Below are 24,069 nucleotides of genomic sequence, written 5' to 3'. Positions count from 1 at the left end.
GATATGTCACAGGTTCAAACTGAGACTGCTGCATGTTCTCTTCCCACATGTTAAGCGCATATTTACAGCAAAGGGAGTAAGGGAGCGAGAGAAACTACTCGGACCTTTAACTCTGCATTTGCAGCAGCTGATTTAGCAGGTGTTTCTGGCAACATGATGTGAGCACACTTATGTGCGGTCATCACCCTCTTTCTCCCCAGTTGACCAGCACTGTGTCTATGCCGCTTTGTGTACCCACGTAATCTGTGAAATAGTCCTTAGGTTTTCTTTGCTTCCTGGAGGCAACTAGAATAGCAAATCCTCCTCCACGTGGACAGAGGAGAATAAAGGAGGTCCCGTCTGGCTGTCCATGAAGGCACTTGGCCAACAGCTATTAGCCTAGCTGGCCCTATGGGAAAGGCCTCTGGCTGTTTCCCTGCCTTCCCAGGAGGAGTGTAATCTTCAGCCCTGGCTTTGATTATACAATCTGCATGGAATATGCAGCCTTTTCAACTCTCGCAATATCGAGGTTTACATTAACAAAGAAATCAGTGTTGTCAGCTTTTGTATTTTGTCACAAATCTTGTGATGTTGGGCAGCTTTCTTACTGTTTTACTTAGATTGGTAGCTACACAAGGTTCAGCTGAGGGATTGGGAAAAAGTTTCTTCCCAGCATATTTCTGAACATCTTTTAGGTTGGTGCAATATATCCATAAACATTTGCTCCTAATCTTGTGTGGAACTTTCTGTAACTACCTGATACAAAGGGGGTACTGTGATTCGTGACTGACTTCTTAGGAATTACCATTTTACTCATAAAATTTGCACTTTGTAAGACAAACTGGTGCTTACTAGAAATATTATCTATCCAGTTACAGCAACAGCTGTAGGAGGAATATTACCCAGAACACTAATCATTCTTGCTAATAGTGCCTAATATAATACATGATTTCAGTGAGAAAAGAAAAATCAAGCACCATGTTAAACTTTTCATGTTGGATTGATTTTTTTTTACCTGCTTTCATTTGATTTTTGCATTTAATTTTTTCTTTGGGGGATGTAACAGCTAAAGGATGAACGTTCTCAAAAGCTGGGCCATGAAATTTGGTTATTCTTTGAAATATGAATGTAAAAATGATTAAGGGAGTTTTTTAGATCAATGAGTTATCAAGAATTTAAGAATCAAATTGATCAAGAAGACATACACAAGAAATAAAGTAAAAGGGGTGTGTGGGGGAATCTCTTTCAGTTTTTCCACTTTCCATATGCCAGTCATGCTAAACTAACTTCAGTTCTGCAAGGTCTTGTCTTGCAAATCATCACTATTAATAAAATCTCATCAGAGGAAAGAATCCTTCCAATTATCTTCTTACAATTAAATTTGTATTTAGGCTTCCCACAGTTAACGTGCATATAATCTGTTTTACAGAAACTCAGAAAAACAGAGAAAATTGGTGATTTTGTAAGTCAGGAAAGGTGTCTGTTCTATGATAGTAATTAACCTAAAATTTGGTGCACTTGCCATTTTATGAGAAATGTCTCTTTTTTTTTAAATTCCCCTCTTATGATCAGACTCTTCAAAGCCATGTTGTGAAGTGAGTACACTTAAGACAGGGTAACTCTGACAAGTATGTGTGGAGCAAGATATATAATTCTTGCCTTCTTCAATTCTCTTGAAAATGCATAATGCAAGAAGATACTTCAGCTTTGACTCTGTAGTATAAAAAGAATATTTTTGGAAAATGAGAAGATGTGTTCTTTGTATGCTTTGTGCTTTCAAATCAAAGAACTTAGAAATAATTATTTAGTTATGCTTTGTGATAACATTTACTGACAGCATGTTTTTTTGTATGTTTATCTTCCTGCAGTTTTTGTAAGTCTTTCTAACGATGAAAGCTGTGCTATATATGCAATGCGTGTAAAATTTTAGCTGTATCTGTGGTCTATACCCATAATGACTCCATACTTATGGTCATGTGTTTTTTATACACATACAGTAGTATGCACTTGTGTAATGATATCAAGAGAAAAAATGGTGTGTGTTTAAAAAATAATAATAAAAATCTAATGAGTCTTGCTTTTGGTTTGTTTTGGAATTTTCAGCAGGCCATTTACCACTTCTACATCTCTGCCCTCAAGTGTAAATTGTAGAGATAATGGTGATTTTTGCTTCTTGATTTCCTTGTAGAATCAGTGTTGTTTTTTTTTTCCTATGAGTCCTGTGTTAACTATTGTGCAGTGCTGAGCACAATCCTGCACCGCATCTTTTTAAAACATCTAATTATACAGCATCTGTGTTATAAAAGTGATTAAACAGCCAGTGTGTATGATTTAATCCAGATTTGGGGCTTGTGAAACGCATAATATGCAATCCATTAGTATTTGTGCTCCTAATTAGTACAGAATTGTTTTGCCCTTCAAATGAAAAATGCCATACAGTTAACTCTCAATTATCCAGAGGTAGTTTATCTGCATTATAAATCAATTAATGCCATGGGCTGACACCTGCAGTGGTTTTGTTTGGCTGCCAGCTCTGCATTCATCAGTTTAGTCACAGCAATGATACTGCTTGTGAGTCCTGATTTAGGTTTGAGTTTGGAAATGGCATTGCTGCCATTGTATGTCACAGATCCTGAGGAGGTAAGTCCTCTGAACCCAGGCTAGCTGCATTCAGAGCTATCTTAGTCTCTAATTTGTCTGTGTATTTGGACTAGTGGGAAACACTGTGCAGAGATTTCAGTGCGGAGCCAGCTTGTGTCATGGCTGTAACTCAGGTAAAACAAATTTGGTCAGGCTCAAACTTACCCTTTTTTGACCACAGAGCATCAGCATCATGCTCTTTAGCACATCTTTAGTATCCATATTAAATAGATCTTTTTTTTCTTTTTTTTTTTTTCATGGTAGTGAGAAATGAATATCAAGCTGAGGTATATAGTATTTAAGTTCCTTTAGGAACCTGTGTTTTGGTGTATAGTTCAGGTATACAACAGGTAGAAGCTGAGTTCCTACTCTCAAGATCATTTCTATGTTTAGTGTGAAGGAAAACATCGTCCCCTGAGTATCCCAGCTCCTGACTGAGTGCTACAGCTAGATTAAAGAGTTAGTTATCCTCTTACCTCCTTTCCTTTGGACCAGCAGTCTCCACACTTGCGGCAGTCAGTCATTCAGGTTGGAGGGGAGCACGGAAGGTAACCTAGTGCAAGCTCCTGTCCGAAGCAGGGCCAGTGCTGAGTTCAGACCACATTAGGACTTTGTCAGCTGGGTCAGCGATTTCACACACACTCTGGACAGTTTGTTCCAGTGGTTCGTTATCCTCAGTCATGATCGCTATTGACCTAGTTTCCATGAGAGATACGGTCAGTGGCTTCTTCCGCAGTACCCCACAGCTCTGATCTCTCTCCTGGCACGTGAATCCCAGGCTTTGGGGCACGAGGAAGGATGTCTTAGTTACTGAGTAGCCGTGCAAACTGCTCAACTGTCAAGTGTAAAGAGGGAGAAAGAATATTCAGTCTCCAATGAATTGCTGACATTTCCAACACTGAAAAAGGCATGGCAGGCCTTCTACTTTTTTCACTGTCAGCTTCCTCAAGGATCTTACTGCTCAGAGCTCTGGATGCTGTAAATTCTCTTAATAGTTCCTAAAATTGTCGCTTTTAGGAGGCTTCTTGCTCCGTACGTGGCACTTAGGTATTCTCCTGTGATTACTGTTTTAGACTAACTCCAGGTTTAAGTATCTAAATCATTTGGAGTGGGACTTACATAATCTAATTTCATTTACCTAAAAGTTTAGTCATCTAGTCTAAGCTAGTCATGAAGGATTACTCTGCAGTCAGATCAAGAGACTCATCTGCAAATGATGTTTTTTCCATACCCAAAGATTCCTGTCAAAAATGGAGTCCACTGAATCAGTGTTGAAAAGTATTTGGACTGCAAACTGCACCTTTCAGTACCTTTTAAAGAATGTGCCCTGCAGATTCTTAAGAAAACAATAGCTTTTGGTCACATTGAAGCTTGTTGAAGAGTTTCTCATTTATAGGAAACTGGCTTTTTCTTTCTTTGGCATTCTGTTGAGCAATTTACCCCAGCTTCCAGTGTTCCTGCCCTTTGGGCACATCTGTCCTGTGGCTGAGGATACTATAACTTCCAGAGCTGCCAGTTCCTTGGGTTCCCCCAGGATCCTGCCTTGTATTTGGCAGTAGGCTTCAGTCTGTGGTGTTTCAAATTAAATGGTTTGGGCGTTGTGAAATCCTGTTTTCCTACTGACTATTTCACAAGTAAATAAGGATCAGCTGTTTGCTCTTTTCTGATCCAAGAACTGAGGGAACATAATGAAGCAAGTACGCAGATGTTGATTTTTTTTCACAAAACATGGCATTGAGATGTGGGACTCCTTTCGCCAGTATTTTGGTATATTGCTGTGATTAGAGTGACTAAGTTCTTTACAAAGACCAGAGAAACGAAAGAAACAGCTTTCCATGGTTGTGCTCCTTTTTGGTATGGCTTGTGGGGTCTGTATGTTTTTGTGGTAAAGCTGGTGAGGTGTGTTAAGAGTGCCAAGCAGCAAGCCTCCAGTCAAAATTTGTTATATTCCCAGCATGTTTACCTAGTTTATGAATGGCATTTGTAGCTGTTATTTCTGGATTAATCACTACTTTAGATAGGCCTTGAGATTTCATGAGTTCACCCAAGTACTCTTAGACCTATGGCCTCATTTCACTCTTGGGTCCTCCTCCCACAAAAGAGATCCATCAGTCCTGAGTCTTAATTAGTAGAATAACAAACCCTGCTCCACAAATGCTGTTCTGCTGCTAGAAAACACTTTCAAGATATGAGCTACCTGAACTATAAATTGAACCAATTTTCAGAGAGTTTCTGCAGCTTTTAGTATATTGCTAACAGTGTCACCGGCAGAAGGGGATCCTTGGTACATGGCCAGTGGTGGAGGGTGGCTTACATCTGCACTACTGCTACCCAGCAGACCTGGAGAGGGCTGGCTGCATCCACACTACAGATGTCCACAGCGTTTGGCCTTGGCTGTCGTTGAGCCCTAAGTCAGAAGTGTTATTTTTCCATTCGTGTTTTAAGTCAAAGTGTCTGAAATGCGACCTACACTGCAGCTTTTCAGGCTGGCGCTTTCTTAGTGTGGAGCAGATGGTCTGCAATATTTTGAAGAGTTCAAGGGTTCAAAGGCTGCTGAGACAGTGTTTGGAGGACTCAGACCTGGTGCAGTCTTAGCCATGCTGCCTTTTGAGAGCATCTTCTGGAGTACAGTTTCTCACCAGAACTTCATCCAAGTTTGGTCGTGGGGAGAGAGCCTAGCTACAGCATCCAAAATAGCGCCAGAGAATGACCTAACAGCTCAGCAGTGCAGAAGATCAGGGCTCCAGTGCTTGCATTCAATCCCCAACTCTTTCATTTAGCAATGTGGACATAACCTTAAAACCTATTTCCATTGTGATGCAAAGTTACTTAGCTACAAGCTCAATCAAAGAAATTTGGAACAAGCATTTATACCCTTGAAGAAATTGTGTAGATTCTCTAAGCTCCAGAAAACTGCTTCAGTTGCTCCAAACTAAGCAGAATTTAAAGGTCTGAATGTTTCAGTCTCTTATAAGAAATTGTTCAAAATGCAGTGCTGTAAGCTGAAGGACTTGAGGAGTGTTTAATTTCGGCTGCTGGGGAACAGGAGAGCCTACCACAACTCTGAAGCTCAAACCTGCCCTCCCTGGTACTCGACAAGTTAAAATGCTGTATCAGTTCCAGGCAGGTAGCAGGAGATGCATGTTAATGTTTAATTTCCATCCTGTAAGATGTAGGAGTGCCTCCCAGCTCCTGACTCGGCTTTGCGTCCCATCTTCTGGCACGCCAGTTTCCGTACAAAGGAAGGGAGTTGCAGTAAGCTCTGAAAATATCCCTGGATCTGAACAATTATGAAAGGAAGGTGTGTTACAGAATACACTTGCCCTGCCCAGCCAAAGAGACCAAGTTCAGATAGTTTCACAAGCTGTAAGGTCTCGAATCCTGCCAACATTAGCACATAATCTTCACTTTACGTTTGTAAGTGGTCCCCTCGCTTTTGAAGAGGAGGAGTTAAGAAGAGAGGCCTCTCTTGTACGATAGGTTTTCAGCTGGATTTTTTTTTCCATCTCAATTAGTCTTTTTGGTTAAAAAGAAAACACAGCAAATGTGACTCGTTTAATATTGTAGTCAACTTTTCCTCCTTCAGGCTTCTGTAAAGGTGTACAAAAATGATTTCAGAGCTGTTTACACAGGGCTAAATAATAACTGGCCGCTTACAGAGGGGCTAGATAAGTATCTGAAGGGTAATGCTTTATGTAGGCTTTGGATTCTGCCTGATGCTTGTGCCCACCCAGAAGGCTCAATAAAACCTCTTTTTTTTTTTTTTCATTACCGTTGTTCTACTTAGAGGAGGCTTCCTGAATTCAGCTCTATAAACTTTTAATGAGTGACCTATTTGCAAAACTCCTTTCCGGATTGGCAAACAGCGTTGATATGGAGCTCCTGATGCTTTCTGCGCTGCAACCCCCCCCCTTTCCTCCGTGTCCCCTCGAGCTGGAACGTGACCAAGGCAGAAATAGCTTGAACTGAACTCGACAGCAGCGAAATACAGCGCTGACAACAGCTGGACACAGCATTTCTGCACCTTGCTGTATCAACATCAGAAAAAAATAGGCACCTTGTGTTGAAACTGGTGTTGTGTACCGTCTGCCCCAGCCGATGAGAGACTTTTCAGCCCTAAAGTAAATAGCTCCTGCTAAATGCTGAGGCCTGTGCTATTGTTGACATAGCGATAAAACAGCATTTGTGGCATACAGTGTGCTTTCTTTCACTGCTTTTGAAAGGTGTAATGAGTCCTAGCACCAAAAAAGAAATGGGGTTGGATCTAGCATGTCGTGCTTTAAAAGGAAAGATCCTGATGTCTGTCTGGATGGGGTATAATGTTCATTTCTGCTTCCTTCTCCTCACATGACAGTCTGAGTTTTTTTTTTTTTGTTGTTTTTTTTTTTTCTCCAAGCATAGGAAACATTGGATTAATTTCTCCATACAAAGGAAAGACAATTTCTTGAAATTATATTTATTGCATGTTGATATTCTTTAATCTTAATGTGTTCCCTGAAAGGGGACTAAGAATTTGAACTGGGGGAAAAATATCCCCAAACCTGAAATGATCACAATAATTAACAAAAAGCGGTTGGAAAAAGGTAAAGTGAAGTTGCAACGTTATACATTGTCTGAAACCCAGGTGACTTCACACTGTGTAAGATGGCATGGTACGAGAAGTTTCTAATGAATAATCCAGTTCATCATATGATAGCCCATAAATGCTGGAAAACAGAAATATTGCTCAAGTCTGTGCAATCAGATGTTTTTTTATGAAAATATTCCTGAGTTAACGCTTATGGAGAACTGTGGTCAGAATTTGTCCCTGAGACAGTTAGCTAAGGCTTTTTAAAGAAAACATCACCAGTAAACTTCCATTAGGTAACTTTTCCTTTAACAGAAAGGAGCTCATAGAGTTTACTGGTGACAGCTTCATTCTCCGTCTCTGACAGACTTAAAAGATATTCATACCGGAATGTATACATTATGTATGTTGTAAGGAGACAGGATACATAAGAGAATAAGCAAGCATCCATTACCATCTGGTTTCACCTGAGACATGTGGGTTTCACATCTTGGACTTTGTTCCATTTTAGTTACGTATAGGCTTTGTAAGAGACCAGATGCACATGCTGATTGCAAGCAGAGTCCATCTTTCATGTCTAAGGTACCTAAAAACACATAGTTCAATGCTGTACGCAGGGAAAAGGGCAAAAACATCCACATTTGTCTTGAAGCTGCGCACAGAAAGTGAAATAAAAATGTCCATTTCAAGTCCTCAGCATCACTCTGTGTTTCAGTGGTTTTCCACTGAGCTGCCCTGTAGGCCCATTTGCAACTCTGCAAAAATTGCTGTTATAATTTGCTTCCCTATATTAGGCCAGCTATTTTTCTACAGCAATTACAAAGGGTACAAGACTAACGTCCATTTGAACAAGTGGCCTTGAAATGCCAAATTTTGATTACAATGCAGTTCAAGGTTTGTGTAAATGTCTTCAGCCTGAAACTTGAGTTCAAATATTGGTTAATTCAGCATGTTGGAAAGAGCTTGAGAGTTTGTTTGTGTGCATCTCAAAACCACTGCATAGTTTGGCATGGGAAGGGAATAGCAGAGAATTTGCAGGTCAAGAATGAGGTCAGCTGGCAAAATGGTGAGGAAGCTTGCACAATACCTGCCCACAGTTGGTTTGGCTCTAGCTGATATGAATGTCCCTTACTGTCAAGAGCCCTGAAGTCATTGACAAATCAAACAATTTTAAGGAAAAACCCAGTGAGTTGTAGACATTTGTATAAAATTGTAAAAAGGAATCAAGCTTATTAATGAACTGGGATTTATCAATGGAAATGGGAATCTGGATTTGGGGGAAAGGAGATTGATGGGAGATGTTTTCTGGGGGGAGGGGGAAGAGGAGTCCCTTCTGCACAGTGAGATTCATTCCTCTGGAACGTCCCCACCAGGTGTTTTGGTGAAGTTCTGTGTAGGAATGTGTAGTCGTAAAAAATGGAGATTCAGTGAACAAACCAGCAGGCAGAGATAGATTTATGTCCTTGGCAATTCAGGCCATTCTCCATATGTTGTTAACATTAGATGACGAGAGAAATTAACTGTATCATATGCTGTTGCACAGCCTGTATTTTGAGCCTCTCCTGTTTAAAAACAGCTTAAAACAAATGGAAAAGATAAAACAAGTATTTCCCTCAAGTGAGAACAGATGGCAATGTTTTCAGGCTCTGGAAGTCAGAGGGAGGCTTTTCCATGATCAGGAGGCAGACGAGGTGGGATGAGTTCTCCTCAGGGCACCGGGTGACCTCTTTCTGTATCAGGAATGTCTAAATCCTCCAGCAACATGATTTTTGTCACAATAATGTGGTTTTCGTAACCAGCTACCCTCTCTTTGCTTTACTGTGGCTTACAAATGAAAATATGGGTATAAAGTTCCTTGACAGACACAGTCATTACTCTTGCTGATGGTTTGTTAGACTTCATTTTCTAGTTGTCCCTCTGCGACACTTTTGGGTCCTTTAATGTGGCACGGTCGAGCATCTCAGTTTTATTCCTCTCATATGTATCAGGAAATGTGGGAGTTTATTATTGATTTTTGCAGCATCTAAATTGCTCTCAGGAAGTCTATTTGGCCAGCCGGCACCTCCGGCCGTTCCCGGACTGTGGTGCCAAGAAGCAAAGGAGCCGTGCCTGGGTTTGGGGAGAGACCAGACGTCGGCAGGACCCGGAGGTAACCTGCCACCGGCATCCAAAGGCCCGGGAATGAGGCAGGGAGGGTTCTTTTGAAAGCAATTAGCTCAATAACTCTGTACTTCAGCCCTATGTATAATTAATTTGTTAAATACGTGGGCTGACTTGAGTTCCTTAAAAGCTTTAGTTGCAATTTTGTTTAATGATGTGAATTTAAAAAGGCTCTGAAACACAAGCAAATGAAAAAAGAAAACAAAAAAACACACAGAGGCACACAAACCCAATTCCCATTGTCCAGCAATTTTGTCACTAGAGCACCTGTCTGAGGAGGCTTCAATCCTCGTTTCACCGTCAGGCAATTTAAACCATGACACTTACCTCCCAAAGGGGTGCCCGAAGTAGCAGGCTGACTGGGGGCTATTTTCGCAATCCCTGGTGATGACGTTTTCCTTCTTCAATAAAAACGACTGGCTTACTGAAATAATATCGTGAATGAATTATTCACTGGTTTGCTATACCTCCCAGTAGAGTGCCCCAACTGATAGGCCTTAAAGTCATTTCCCTCTCTCTTTGTTCAATGTATATTTAAGTAATTACCCTATACAAAGGGGTGGAACAGCTCCAGGAGGAGAGCTTGGCAGAGCATGGCTGCTTTCTCATGGCGAGCAGGATCCTCTTCCCAGAGAGGGCTGCTGCGGCTTTCAAATCCCCAGTGGGGAAAGCGAGAGGTTGAACCGGAATCTCCCAAATCCTGCACGTGGGCTGCTGAATAAGAGCGCTGCTGCCTTCATTTTGCAAACAGTGTCTAAGCACAGCCGTCTGAACCATTAGGAAAGAGATTCTGCTTGACCTGGAACAGATTGTTTTGTTTTATTTGAATGTCAATGAGAACCCCTCTCTTCAAGCCACATTTTGCTTTGGAAAAAAAAATGCCTTTTGAATTTTTCAGTGGTTTAATTCTAAGGCTTAAGTAAAACAAACAACAAAAATGAATTTGTTCACACATCTATAACTACCTGGGCCTTGCAGAGAAAAGACAGAGAGGGAAATGCAGCTGCAGGTTGATCCCTGCAGGGCAAAGAGAGAGTTTCTCGACGTTTCATTTTCCATCTGCCACAAGATGATGAATTTCACTGCATCTGGAAAATAGTCATGGCTATAGGATCTCAGTTCAGCTACAACCTTCTGGGCAGTTCATAGCGCTCGGAAGCCTGGTGATTTGATGGGTTGCACTGCCTTACGCTCAGTAAACATTTTGAAAGCTAACACTGCAGCTCCAACTGCTAGACTTTATTTTTCAGTGTAACCTGAGATTGGAGAGCATATTTTGCAGAAGGGTGAAACATGGGTATTCATAAAACACAGAGCGAAGGCTGCCATCGTTTGTTCATGCCTGTATTTCTAATCGCTGAAAGTCTGGTAGCAACCAAAGCACTTTACAGCCTCTGCAAATGAGAACAACTGAAATATTAGGCCAGCCAAATGCCGTGAAATGACTACAAATAAACTACAATGTCTGGACAAATCTAGGGTGGATTATCTGTCTAATCAAAATTTGTAAAGTGTATTCAGGAGTACAGAATCTGAATTTCTCAGCAACAAGTCATCAAATAATTTAACAATTGGCCAGGAAGCTAATTGTTTACACTAAAACAGTTTTCTTTCAAGACTTTGGGTGTGGATGAAGCATAATATTTATTTAAAGTCAGAGATAAAAATTTACCATGCACACACAATCTTGTATGTACATCTCTGATGTAAATATCTTCTTATTCCTACTGCCTCTGACTGCTGCAATTATGTGTTGTGCACTATTTATACAATCAGGAAGATAAAATTAAAAGAGAAAATCCTATACATATTAGAGTGCACAGAAGCACCTGATGCAGGGAATCAGAGCCATTGTATTTTTATGGATTTCACATTTTTAGCGAACAAAATGGTTTACAAGCACAAGGGTTTTCATCTCCCCACACAGTGTCTACCTGTGACAGTACAGGTGACACCTAGAGAAGATGAATCAACTTTTTTTTTTTTTTTTTTTTTTTTTTTGCCATCTTCATAATAATAGTACTGTAGGGACTTGTGAGCCTTGCCTTTTCTCCTTCACTGGGTTCAACCGTGCACTGGCTGCGTGCTCTGCAGCCCATGGAAATGTTAATGGCGAGGCGATGGCTGCAGTGAGGAGATGCTTCACAGGCTGGTTCCAGCAAGGCACACGTCTCCCTTACCAAGGGTTTTAAACCTGTTGACTGGGAAAACCCTACTTGCCAGAACAAGATCTTTTTATACACAGCAAGAACAATCTCCTATTGTCTCCAGGGATAAAATGATGCCAATAAAAGATAAACCCATGCCAACACGGTGATATATAACTATGTTAACTGCTTCACCACTATATTTAACCACGAGGTAAAAGCCTCTGAAAGACTTTTTTTCCATCTCACACATCCAAAGGAATCAAACATAGCAATTATATTGAAATGAAAACAAATGTTTCATTCACAGCTCCATAACTATATAAGAATGAGTATTGCCATTTTTGGGGGGTTGTTCTTATGTCCTGGCTGAGTGTTTGTATGGCAGGGATGGAAGTGTTGAGCCTAAAGAGCCTCATTTGTTATCTTAGGGACCCAAATGAAAAAATTGCATCCTACCTGGGAACATCATCCTACTGTTGTAGGGTTTCTGGAAGGATGGGATCTGTCACTAATGACAAGTTCACATTTTAATTCTCTCTAGCTAGGAAGAAGATGCTCTAAGCCCACATTTTCGTGGGAAAGCACCGATTCTTGTTCCTTCTCTCACAGTTGTTCCTCCGCACCTACAGAAACAGAGGCTGCCTTGGTTTCCCTCACCACTGCACTTGTTTGGTGTAGCCAGCAATTTTCATGAAGCAGAAGGAGTCTGGGAAAACATTGGCTAGAAACTTGTAGAAGCCGTGTCTGATATTTCTTATTTCCCCTCTCAGTTTAATGCCCTGACTGTCAGAACTCAGGGTCAGGCTTCTTCTTCCCCTGACTCCACCTTCTCCTCTGATTTCTACCCTTGGCTACATGGTGGCCTGTCCCTAACAAGCGAGGTAGAGAGTGCTGGCAACATGGGATCTTTATGTAGACCTCTTAGGTGAGAGGAACCTGAAACACCTTCTCTAAGAGATACTGTCCACCAAAGGGCGTGAGGGACTGTGTGTGCCAGAGCAATTCCCAGACAGGACATTGGATGCAGCAACACCTATTTTAAGAGGAAGAGCATTTAGCTTTCTCAGGCCTGTCATATTCCACTGTGGATAAGGTCTGCAGGATGTGAAGCTGGGACTTGCAGAGCATCTTCTTGTGGCAGATTGGTTGAGCCTTGTTGCTCTGCTGGTGCCTTTTCCTGGAGATCACCCTGCCCAAGGCTGTGCACTGGAGATGCCTGAGCTCACCAGGGAGATGCTGATGGACTGCAGGATCTTCAGGCTTAGGCACCGCTGGGAGGCTTTCAGGGTCCTTTGGGTACTTGGATGTAAGTAACCACAAGGAGAATTTGGTGTTCTGAGTCTTGCTCTGTGCTTTTGTCTGATTTTCCCTACACAAATTGCAGATTGTTCTGGGAGTTTTTTAAAGAAATCTGCTGCTTTTCCTTTGGTCTCCCATTGCTCTTCCTGTATTGTTATATTGTTATATATACTCTGTATTGTATATTGTTATAACAGCCCACTTTGTAAGTTGGCTGGAGGAGTGACAGTATCTTTCACGCTGATAGCGTTATGTTTGAACAGTCCTCAGCAGTTTGCTGAGGGGTGCCTTACCTTCAGCTGTTCCCTTCCACATTCCCTGACTCCAGCTCCCCTTCACTAAGCTGAAACAATATGTTGCCTAAAGGTCAGGTAGACAAACAGTTAACAGCATACCTTGCATATGTGTCTATGTACAGTACACATACACATACATATATATATGCATATAGAGAGAGAGCGCTGCAGAACAGCTCTGAATTTTGCATAGCCTCTAGATGCAACTGCACTACCAACAACCAGCCCCTCTTTCAAAATCTTTTTTTTTTCTTTCTCTCTTTTTTTTTTTTTTTTTTTTTTTTTTTAAATGTTTAGATATGCTCATTGTGGAGAGCTGGCCCCATTATGGGGCTTGCCCTTTTCCATTGATTACATGGCACCGAAATGTAGAATTGAATGCAAGTCTAGGTTCATGCTGAGAAAACCCTGCTAACCTCAGGGAGAAGGAATTAGTTGGTTCTGGAATTTTAATTTGGTCCCAACTGTATTTCAGCTTTCTTTCAAAAATCTGAAAAGCATAAAAATCAGGAAAACCATGCTACATAGATCCATGTCATTGAGTTAAAATGTTTGTTTGGAATAAATAAATGGAAGTGCAAACCACTCCAAACAATCTGTTTGCAGATTGTTGTCAGAATTATATACACACGTATACATTTTCATTTCCTTCCTCCTCAAGATAAATTATCCCTTAAGCTTCTCCTGTGGAACACATGTGTCTCTGGAATTTAAGGAGACTAAAATGTGTGGAAATGCAACATGTGAAATCAGAATTACATCTGGTTATGTACTTTTTGACTCCAGTATGGCTCAGCTTCTTGCTTCCCAACAATGTTTAGATTAAGCCCTCCAAGATGAAAATCGATTCTCTTTGTGCCTCTGAAGTTGCAGTCATGAGAATTAAAAAAAAAAAAAACACAACAACAAAAAAGGCAAGAAAGAGACTTTTTTTTTCTTTTTCTTTTTTTTTTTCTGGTGTAATCTTTTCCTGTATTGCTCTACATCTTTTCTAATTGGTAAAATCGGCTGTTATGACAGAGGCAACATCATAAATAATAAGCAGCAAGCTGTCCAACTAAAAGCTTCTTTCTCACGCTATTTCCTGCAGAGTCAGATTGTATGGATGCCTGCAAATATCTAAACTTGGGGCAGTATTTGAACATCCCTATTACCTTTATGAGCTTCAGAGCCAGCTCTTTGATTTGTTCTCTCAAGCTCCTTAAAGCTCCTTCTCTGCCAGTTTGGATGATGTGTAGGAGTCTGTGATGAATACGCTCATTATCTAATACAAAGTGGCATAAAACACTCATGCCATGAACTCCGCCACACAGCTATACCCTGCTGCAATTCTCTGATTCATGCTGTACGAGATTAATAGCATTTATGTTATTCATATATCTTGGTTGACCTTGATCTGTTAGAAACTCCCTCCTTTTTATCTCTGTCCCATACTGGGGAGGTTTTGTCCTACATTAACAATGGATCTTTTGTACTTCAAAGCACATTCCCCCCACGCCCAACATCCTGAGTTTTAATTTTCCTTACATATATAATATCTGTTCCCTTCTCTTTCCCTCTCATATTCTTACCTATGTTTAATGGGCTGATACTATCTCAGGAGCTGTAAGCTTTTATTTTATTTTTGAAAAACATCATCCTAAGTTAACCCTTTGGAAGCTAATTGCAGGAAAAAAAATAGAAGATTTTAATTCTGTTCTAATTCTGTTCGCTTCTTCTACTGAAGGAAATAAAAACATGCTTTAAGATCAGCTAGGACTCATAGTTCATCTCTGTGGAGGTTGTAAGGCAAACACTGTCACTGCAGCTGGGAAGATATATAAGAAGACATATGTATGTATCATGCACAGGAGAGAAAGCTGATACAGGAAAATAAGGGGGGAAAAAAAAGGGGTCACATAGTTATAGATGTGATTTTTCCAAAAGCTATGGGTTCTGCATTTCTCTTCAGGCACACTACAAAACCCAGGCATGCTCCTGTCTTGCATGATGCTCCTGTACTAGGAGGTGTGAGTTGCTCTCTGCAGTCACCCAGCTCCCCTGCCCCCTGCTGCAAAATGCTGCTGCCCACTCACAGGGATGCCAGGGGCCCTTTGTCAGAAAATTCGTGGAATCACAGAATGGCTTGGGTTGGAAGGGACCTTAAAGCTCACCTAGTTCCAACCCCCTGCCACGGGCAGGGACACTTCCCACCAGACCAGGTTGCCCAAAGCCCCATCCAGCCTGGCCTTGAACACTTCCAGGGATGGGGCATCCACAGCTTCTCTGCACAACCTGTTCCAGTGCCTCACCACCTTCTGAGTAAAGAATTTCTTCCTGATATCTAATCGAAACCTACCCTCTTTCAGTTTAAAACCACTACTATTTGTCCTATCACTACACTCCCTGACAAAGCATTCCTCCTCAGTTTTCCTGTAGACCCCCTTTAGGTACTGGAAGGACGGTGGAAATTTGGGCAGTGTAGGAAAAAGTGGGCTGCTGGTAGTGTGTGCCCATGGGCTAATATGTCTTTAGCTGACAGGCGTGCCTTTTCTGGTGCTTCTGGTGATGCACAGGCAGGCTGAGGGCGATCAGGAGCTGGGGCTTAGAGGAGCCATCTCCTGCTGAGGAGAAGTCTGATGACAGTGCCTTGGGGACAGCTTTGCTGCCATGCTGGTTGGGAAGGAGAGCTGGATGGGCCAAGCAGCTTGCTTCACAGAAGGAAATAGGAGGAGGAGAGAGGAGCAGGGCAGGGGATGCTGAGCATGCAGTGGGGAAGGGAGGTGCAGAGAAGCACAGAAACAGAGGCGAGAAAGCAAGAGAATAAAAAGACCACAGGTGGGAGGTAAAGAGGAAGCTAAACATGAGCCAATAAAGACAAAAACAGAGCCCCTGTGTATGGAGCGAGGACAGATTGCCTTTAGCTCCAGGGCTGGTCTCACGACTTGAGGAGTCACAGCTCTGCTGTGGAACAGATATCTACATCCAGCGGCCACACGTACCCTGCCCTCACTGGCCACCTTCCATATGAGTTGGAAGAGGGATCCAGCTCCATTCACGTCCGAGTGTTGCAATTGCCATGACACTGCTGTGGGTAAGCTGGGAGCTCCAGCCACCACCGCCCCACCTTGTCTCCTTCTGAGCACACGCCAGTGCTTAGAGCTGTCAAAACAGGTACATGCCAAAAACTGCAACTGGCAAAGACCATGCGATTCCTAGGGTTAGAGCAGCTTTTCCGGTCTGTTTGTTTATGTACATCTCCCTCTGGTTTATGGTCGGTGGCCCATTAATTTTTATTTTCACATCAGTGTTCTGAAAGCCTGGATGAGAAAAGTAATGGCTAAAAATGCTGATCCGGAATTATATATGAAGCAAGATTCATGGGGAAAGGCAGTGTCTTTCATTAGGCACATTGAAAAAAAAAAAAAAAAAATAGAGACAGCTTTCAGACATACTGTCTCGTCTTTAGGTTGTGAGTCTCTCTCTCTCTCTCTTTTTTTTTTTTTTTTTTTTCCCGGAGTTATTAGTCAGGTCTAACAAAAACCACGACGTCTCCTTCCAGATTCTTCTTGCTTATGTGCCCAGACCATCACAGCTCCATCAGGGCTTATCACTGAGTGTCTGTGGGCAGAGGGACAGAGCTACAGAGCTCGGAGCCATCCCTCCCTCAGGCTGCCTCCAGCTCCAGCTGCCTTCTCCTCGTCACCCCCCTGCAGCCGCCCTGCAGCCCCTGTGCCTGGCTGCAGATGCCCCTGGAGCAAGGGATGTCTGTCCCTGCTTCACATCCCCAGCGCTGCACCCGGCTGGCTCCGGGAGATTTGCTGAAAGGGAAGTAAAATGATGGTGCAGAGTAAATAAAGCAGGTCCTACCCACCTTTCGCTGCAATGTGTGGTGAATTCTGCATATTTTAACCTGCTGTCTGCTGGTTGTTGCTTCTTGTTTGTTTGTTTGGTTGGTTGGTTGTTTTGGTTTCTTTTTGGTTTTTGTTTGTTTGGTTGTTTTTTGGATCATGAAGTTTCAAAGAAAATTGTTTTTTCAGTGAGTTTTCCTTGTGCATGTGTTGTTTTTGTCCCCCAGGTGTGACTCACACTAAGATCCATCCATGTTATAATCCGTTAAATTAGCGAAGGGAGAAAAAAAATGATAGATTTTTTTTTTTTTCCTAATCTCTGCTTTAACCCTGCACAGAAAAACCTGACACTGTCTAAAAGAAATCTTAAGTGATAACAACCGTATCGGTACTAGACCCACGGTGTAGCTGTGCTGTGCCTGTGCTAAAGGAAAGCTCTGTTGACTCTGGATTTGCAACTGAGCATATACTACTTTCATGGGATTAGAAGCCCATATACTTTGGCCTTGTGAAATTGTTTTGCTTTCTCGGCATGTTCGAACTTTCTGAGGAAGTGAAGGACTTCCTCTATGAAGGGCCATGCTGACTTCATTTCTTTGTGCTCCAAGTACTGAGACAGCAAGTTCCTCGGGAGATCTGTTCTTTGTTCGCTTTGGGTTTATTTATGACATGCATCTGCCTGTCTTTTCCTCTCTGCATTCAATACTAAGAAGAAAAAAAGAGAAGGAAAAAAAAAATAAAACACAATGAAAAGAAGCTCTTGGTGCTTCTACAAAACCATATCCCCTAATCTTTATTCAGGGTTAGATTGTCACTTTAAGGCACAATTACACAGTAAATTAAATGGCAGGGTGCAGTGCTAGCAAATGTATCTAAACGTCAGTGGGGAAAGCATCCTGCCCACCACCATCCTCCTGGACTTTGAGGGAGATCTGAGAGATCTGCTGCTTTTTTTTTTTTTTTTTTTTTTTTTTTGTCTTTTGAAAAGAAGCAGGATGTGCAACAGTATGTCCAAATGTTTTCTAACCTTATGGTCTGCCTTTTAGGCCCAATTAATAGGTTTGTTTTCTGGCTTTTGAAGCCCAAGTTTTTGTCTACATTTTTTCATGTAACTCTATGTGACAAATTCCTAGTTTCCATGCAGGTCATGTGAATTCCCACCAGTGCTACAGCACATGGGTAGTGCTTGCAAAGCTGTGCAAGCGTATTGCTTGACAAGATAGGGTCCTAATGCACTGTACATAGGATGGGACTGTATTGCTGCTGTCCTAGAACAACTCATGGGACACAAATTGAAAAATGGTTAAATTTAAAAATTAAATTTAAACATTAAATTAATTTTAAAAATTGTGATCCCAGAGTTGGTTGCAGGGGTTAAAATTTCTCTAGCTCCATCTTAAACTCAACCTTAAGGTCACTCCGTGGTTGAGGGTGACAGGTTCATCCCACTCAAGATGGATAGTCTAAAGCAGGTGGAGCAAATCACTGCAGGGATCCTTCTCTCCCTCCCTTCACGGGTAACCCAGCTTAGACTAGCTGACTGCATTTTATATATTTACATTTAGACAAAGTGAATCCCACCAAACACAAGCACTTCCCAGCTGGAAGCCAAGGTACCCAGACAATGATCAGGTTAATACAGAGATGCTTGCAACAATTCCTCAGTAGATCCCACAGCACAAAGCTACCCAGAGGACTTCCTTAAGAGATGGATGGAGCTTCTACCTGCAACTCATGTGACAGCACGTACTTACCAAATCTACTTGCTGATGCACAGCATGACTTAGTGAAGAAGATGCAGCAGAAGTGGGGGATGAATGATCATGGAGTTTAATTGATTTCTTCCAATAGCAGAGGAATCTTCTGCTTTTCAGGATCATAGGAACAAGAAGTAATTTCATTAAACTGTATTGAAGGAGGTTTTGGCAATAAAAAAAAATGTTGTTCTGATGACTAAATGCTAAACTGAATGAGGAGGTCATGGAAATCTACCACTGGAGTTTTTTCAGTAAGAGGTTAGACAAACTTTGGTGTAGTTTGGATAAAGAAACAAGACCAGCTGAAGAGAGATGGATCTTTCTCCAAAGTTACAGTAAGGGCTTCCCAACACACAAGTTTCCAATGCTTCCTCTGGGCACAGAAGTCTCCTTTCTAGTGCTTCTGCGGGGAGCAGGAATCCAAAGGAGGAGGCTGACTTGTAAGGCATTTGAGAACGGCTGAACCGATGAGTTTGGATTTGTGGGAAAACTTTATGTAGTGCTAAGAATGTGTGAGTACAGGGGTTATAACAGAATTCTGAATGAGCACCGCATTGCTCATCAAGGACTGCTGAAAAGCCATTTGAATTAATGAGATACGTGACACAAACCTGGAAACCAAGCAGCCAAGCCCTGACTGACGTCAATTTGCCAACTTGGTAAAACATCTTCCAGAATGAATATAAAACAAATAAGTATTTGTAAGAAATTGCTGGAAATGCACTGAACAGAGGTAGCAGGCAGTGTGATAATGCAGAGATTTTATAATGTTGTGTCTTTCTGTGCACATGAGTGTGGTAACACAGCAATTATGTAATGTTGTGTCTTGCTGCACATGTGTTCATGTATCCCTGCCACTGTGTCCCCTAAAACCATCTGCAGTTGTTGTCTGCTTTCTTTGGGATCTGGACAGTGGCTGTATTTTCAGCTTGAGTTCAAACATTGTCAGTACTTGGCTCTCTGCATTGCACATGCTCTTGCCGTTTCCAATATTCTTTGTTTGGGACTGGAAAGCCTTATGTAGCCTTGACTTGGAAGATAACGTTTTCAGCTTTTACAGTCACAGGAACTGACAGACTGATTTACACTCCCTTGGTGTTGAGGATTTAGATAAAGCCTTCAAAGACCTCCCAATATTGTTGAGTAGAAAATGGGAAACTCTTCTAACTGGTACCATATTTCACAATTTCATTGTAGCTTGTTTCTTTTAGAAGCTCCTCCTAGAAGTGGATTAAACCCAGTATCTTAGATGGGGCTGTTGTGGTAAGGGATGTGGCACTGTCTGGAAACACCAGTTCCTCTTCACTTACTGTAGAGGGAGCCTAAAGGACTAGCTTAGCTTGCACATTCATCTTTCAGACTGCTGACATCAGATTAGAGGCATCTAACTCTTTGCCACTGGTGAAATCAAACCACTAGGAGCGAAAGTGCCAGAAAGCAAATCCACAGAAGTCAGTACAGAGTGGAAAAACTTAGCTGGCTGTTAGGAAATACTTATGAGATAGTGTGGTTTAGGCAATACTTCTGAAAGTGCAATACCTACTTTGAGGTTGCAAAGAAATGCCTACTGCTAACTGGGGTCATAACTACGAAACAAACGGAGCTGGTTACCTTAATATATTTTTTCTCACAAAGGTCAGCAGAAGATGGGAGCCATATCTCTGGAGAGCAATTAAAGTATTCCCTGGCAATGTGAGAAATATGAAGCCTGCCTTTCTGCTTTCTTCTGTCATTTGAGAGAAAAGGCTGGTTTAATAACTGAAGTCCAAGAGAGAATTCCACACATGGACGGATGCAGGTTCCTGCTGTTCAGATATAGGTGTCTACTTTGTTCTGAGAAAAGTAGAAAGATGGCACAAAAACAACGCCCAGACTGGAATTTGCAGGCAGAACTGTGAGCAGTTTCTCTATTTTCTGTCTGTAGATGTGAATTGTGTGTCAGCTTGCTTGACACCATCACATCTTAGGTTGTTTTGGGAGTGCCCAGGAGAAATGTATTTTGGTATCAAAGGAAGTTTACTTTTGAAATCATGAGTTAGGTGCCTCCAAGCTGACATGGCATCTAATCAGAGATTTTGAAAATCCAAATTTGGCCCTAGAGACATAAAATAACAATAAAGCAATTCTGGAAGGACATGTCCTAATAGCTGCTCTGTATGGCAACCAGGATCACCCTCTGAGTGTTTATCAGATTTCACTTGTGCAGTCTGCCATGAATTGCAGGGTGTAGGGGCTAGAGGACTTCCAGTTCCTAAATAACTAAATAATAGATGGGCCCATGATGGCCTTGTGGAAGCAACTGACTTAATTGTGGTTTACTGCCCAAGTTATGAACATTTCTACATATGCTGCAGGGTCACTTTTAACTATATTAGAGATATAGACCCCATACATTTTCTAGACTGTGCTTTTAGCCCCTGAGACTCAGAACCTCAGAGGCATTAGGATCCTAGGTGCACCTGAAATCCTTTGTAGGAAAGAGAGAGATTACCTGCAGAGAGAAGGTACCCCTGCCTTTAAGCTGAGGTGCCTGGGGGTTGTACTGCTCGATGTGGGGACTTTATCTTGTGCTATTACCACAAACGAGACGTCACACTTATCTTACAAACATTTCTTTACAGAGAAGCCAGAAGCAAAGCAATGCTTGCCTTTCATAAAAACAATTAATTTGGAGACAGTTTGAATTCACGTGTCCTAGGTATAGGTGTTTTGGGTACGAAAATCTAATGGAGTGTTTTTGCAGAGAGAGCCATTTCATAAATCTGATCATGTTATATGATGCTACTGGTCCTCTGTGTTTACTTTCAATTTACATTGTTAGCTCTGTTTATTGCCTTTTATTAAAGTTCATCATGATGATCGTTTTTAAGTCCTGTTATGAGAAAGATGAACACCAACATGTGGAACAATCTTGATAAATAAACTGAAAGTAGTTGAAAGCTTCTCTACTCAGAAATACCTTATTTGAACTTCTTGCGTGGGAGTATTTACTTGCAAAAGACAGGATATTGATGATCAAACCTACAATTAACTGAAAAGGTTCTGTGTTCTTTGTATTAAACAAAAGTATATTGCATAAAAGCTCTGGCAGTTTATTTTTTTAACTCTTTTTTCACTCCTTTAAATGAATGAACACATATGTTGCAATATGCTTTACCATAAGCTGACTAAATGTAGACACATTTGGTGAAGGAAAAAGATCAGCTTTCAATGATTTAAAATCTCACAGAACTGTTGATATAAACTGCTTCATCTGTGCAAGCTGATCTGTCCATCTGTTATATTTTATACTGACTTATTTCTATATTTCAGTCAGAGGATTGTTATGAACATCCTACATCTCCTGTGCAATGCAGACCATAGGTCAACTAACAGTTTTGAATCAAGCCTATAGTGTCTATAGAAGCTGGAGTGTCTCTTAAAAGACATCTCATTGACTTACGACGCCTAATGGCAGGACATTTTTGCTTTAATATTTACCACTCCATCACATTTCAGAAATGATTTTATGTAACCATCATCCTTCTGTGCCAACCTCTCTAGTACACTTTTCTTTCTTCCTTCCTTCCTTCCTTCCTTCCTTCCTTCCTTCCTTCCTTCCTTCCTTCCTTCCTTCCTTCCTTCCTTCCTTCCTTCCTTCCTTCCTTCCTTCCTTCCTTCCTTCCTTCCTTCCTTCCTTCCTTCCTTCCTTCCTTCCTTCCTTCCTTCCTTCCTTCCTTCCTTCCTTCCTTCCTTCCTTCCTTCCTTCCTTCCTTCCTTCCTTCCTTCCTTCCTTCCTTCCTTCCTTCCTTCCTTCCTTCCTTCCTTCCTTCCTTTTCTCTCTCTCTCACTTCCTCTGTTTCTCTGTCCCTTTCTTTCTATCTTTCCTTTCCTTTCCTTTCCTTTCCTTTCCTTTCCTTTCCTTTCCTTTCCTTTCCTTTCCTTTCCTTTCCTTTCCTTTCCTTTCCTTTCCTTTCCTTTCCTTTCCTTTCCTTTCCTTTCCTTTCCTTTCCTTTCCTTTCCTTTCCTTTCCTTTCCTTTCCTTTCCTTTCCTTTCCTTTCCTTTCCTTTCCTTTCCTTTCCTTTCCTTTCCTTTCCTTTCCTTTCCTTTCCTTTCCTTTCCTTTCCTTTCCTTTCCTTTCCTTTCCTTTCCTTTCCTTTCCTTTCCTTTCCTTTCCTTTCCTTTCCTTTCCTTTCCTTTCCTTTCCTTTCCTTTCCTTTCCTTTCCTTTCCTTTCCTTTCCTTTCCTTTCCTTTCCTTTCCTTTCCTTTCCTTTCCTTTCCTTTCCTTTCCTTTCCTTTCCTTTCCTTTCCTTTCCTTTCCTTTCCTTTCCTTTCCTTTCCTTTCCTTTCCTTTCCTTTCCTTTCCTTTCCTTTCCTTTCCTTTCCTTTCCTTTCCTTTCCTTTCCTTTCCTTTCCTTTCCTTTCCTTTCCTTTCCTTTCCTCTTGCCTTGCCGCCTCCCCTCCCCTCCCTCCCTCCCCCTCCCCCCTCCCCCTCCCCTCCCCCTCCCCTCCCTCCCCTCCCCCTCCCCCTCCCCTTCCCCTTCCCCTTCCCCTTCCCCTTCCCCTTCCCCTTCCCCTTCCCCTTCCCCTTCCCCTTCCCCTTCCCCTTCCCCTTCCCCTTCCCCTTCCCCTTCCCCTTCCCCTTCCCCTTCCCCTTCCCCTTCCCCTTCCCCTTCCCCTTCCCCTTCCCCTTCCCCTTCCCCTTCCCCTTCCCCTTCCCCTTCCCCTCCTTACAAGAATCTGTATTCACAGTTTCTCTGTCTGTGTTTTACTTTGACATCTGACACCCTGTTTCTGGACTGGGATGTACTTCTACAGTCCCAATCTTTCCCATTTCCTGTTCAGTTGTCATTTTTATCCGACCCTTTACTACCATATACAAAGTTACCTTTGTGCTTTTGACATCTCCAGCAGATGTCTTTATCTGACTTGAGTGCTTCCAGCACCTGTTAGCTTTTCCCCAATTCCTGTTTTAAATAACCCCTTCCCCTCTCAGTCCTGACAGCTTTGTATAACTTGGCTCTGCCACACTAAGTACTTCTTTCTATGTAAGACCCTTCCCCTCCTTATTCTAGTTTAACCTGTATATAGGAAAAGTAACCCTCCTTCACACTTCTGCAAATATCCTTGCCATTTGCTGCAAGGTATGCAGCAATGAAGAGCAGTTCAGGATAGGATTTATGTGGGCAATTTCATACTAGCAGAAGCCCTAAAGTCTGTGTAGTCATACTGGAATAAAGAGATGTGTGCAGGGATAAACTGCATTAATACTACACCAGCCATATTACTGAAGTTTGGGCATGGCCTAAGATCATAAGGTTCGACTGAAAGGGGTTTGAGAGAGGATTTAATAACCTAGAAGTCCAGAATTTAAGTCATGTCCTGGACAATCAAAGTGTCACTGCCAGAC

The 24,069-nt window shown here is 41.9% G+C and overlaps 1 protein-coding gene across 2 annotated transcripts in view; it reads left to right on the top strand.

Annotated features, from left to right (window-relative positions):
* The window catches only part of NDFIP2 (Nedd4 family interacting protein 2), a 141,506-nt gene that overhangs the window by 51,872 nt on the left and 65,565 nt on the right, over nt 1-24,069 (top strand). The window contains exon 9 of one of the 2 annotated variants that reach the window (XM_066987140.1): nt 6,407-22,331. The exons of the other annotated variant lie outside the window; for it this stretch is intronic. The gene's annotated coding sequence lies outside the window, so the exon portion shown is untranslated. Of the gene's footprint in view, nt 1-6,406; nt 22,332-24,069 lie in introns of those variants that run through there. 2 annotated transcript variants of the gene reach the window in all.

This window comes from Anser cygnoides, chromosome 1 (assembly GCF_040182565.1).
Source record: "Anser cygnoides isolate HZ-2024a breed goose chromosome 1, Taihu_goose_T2T_genome, whole genome shotgun sequence".
In the NCBI taxonomy this organism is placed as follows: domain Eukaryota; kingdom Metazoa; phylum Chordata; class Aves; order Anseriformes; family Anatidae; genus Anser; species Anser cygnoides.
Note: the sequence above shows the minus strand (reverse complement) of the source record. Positions and strands in the feature narration are given on the sequence as shown.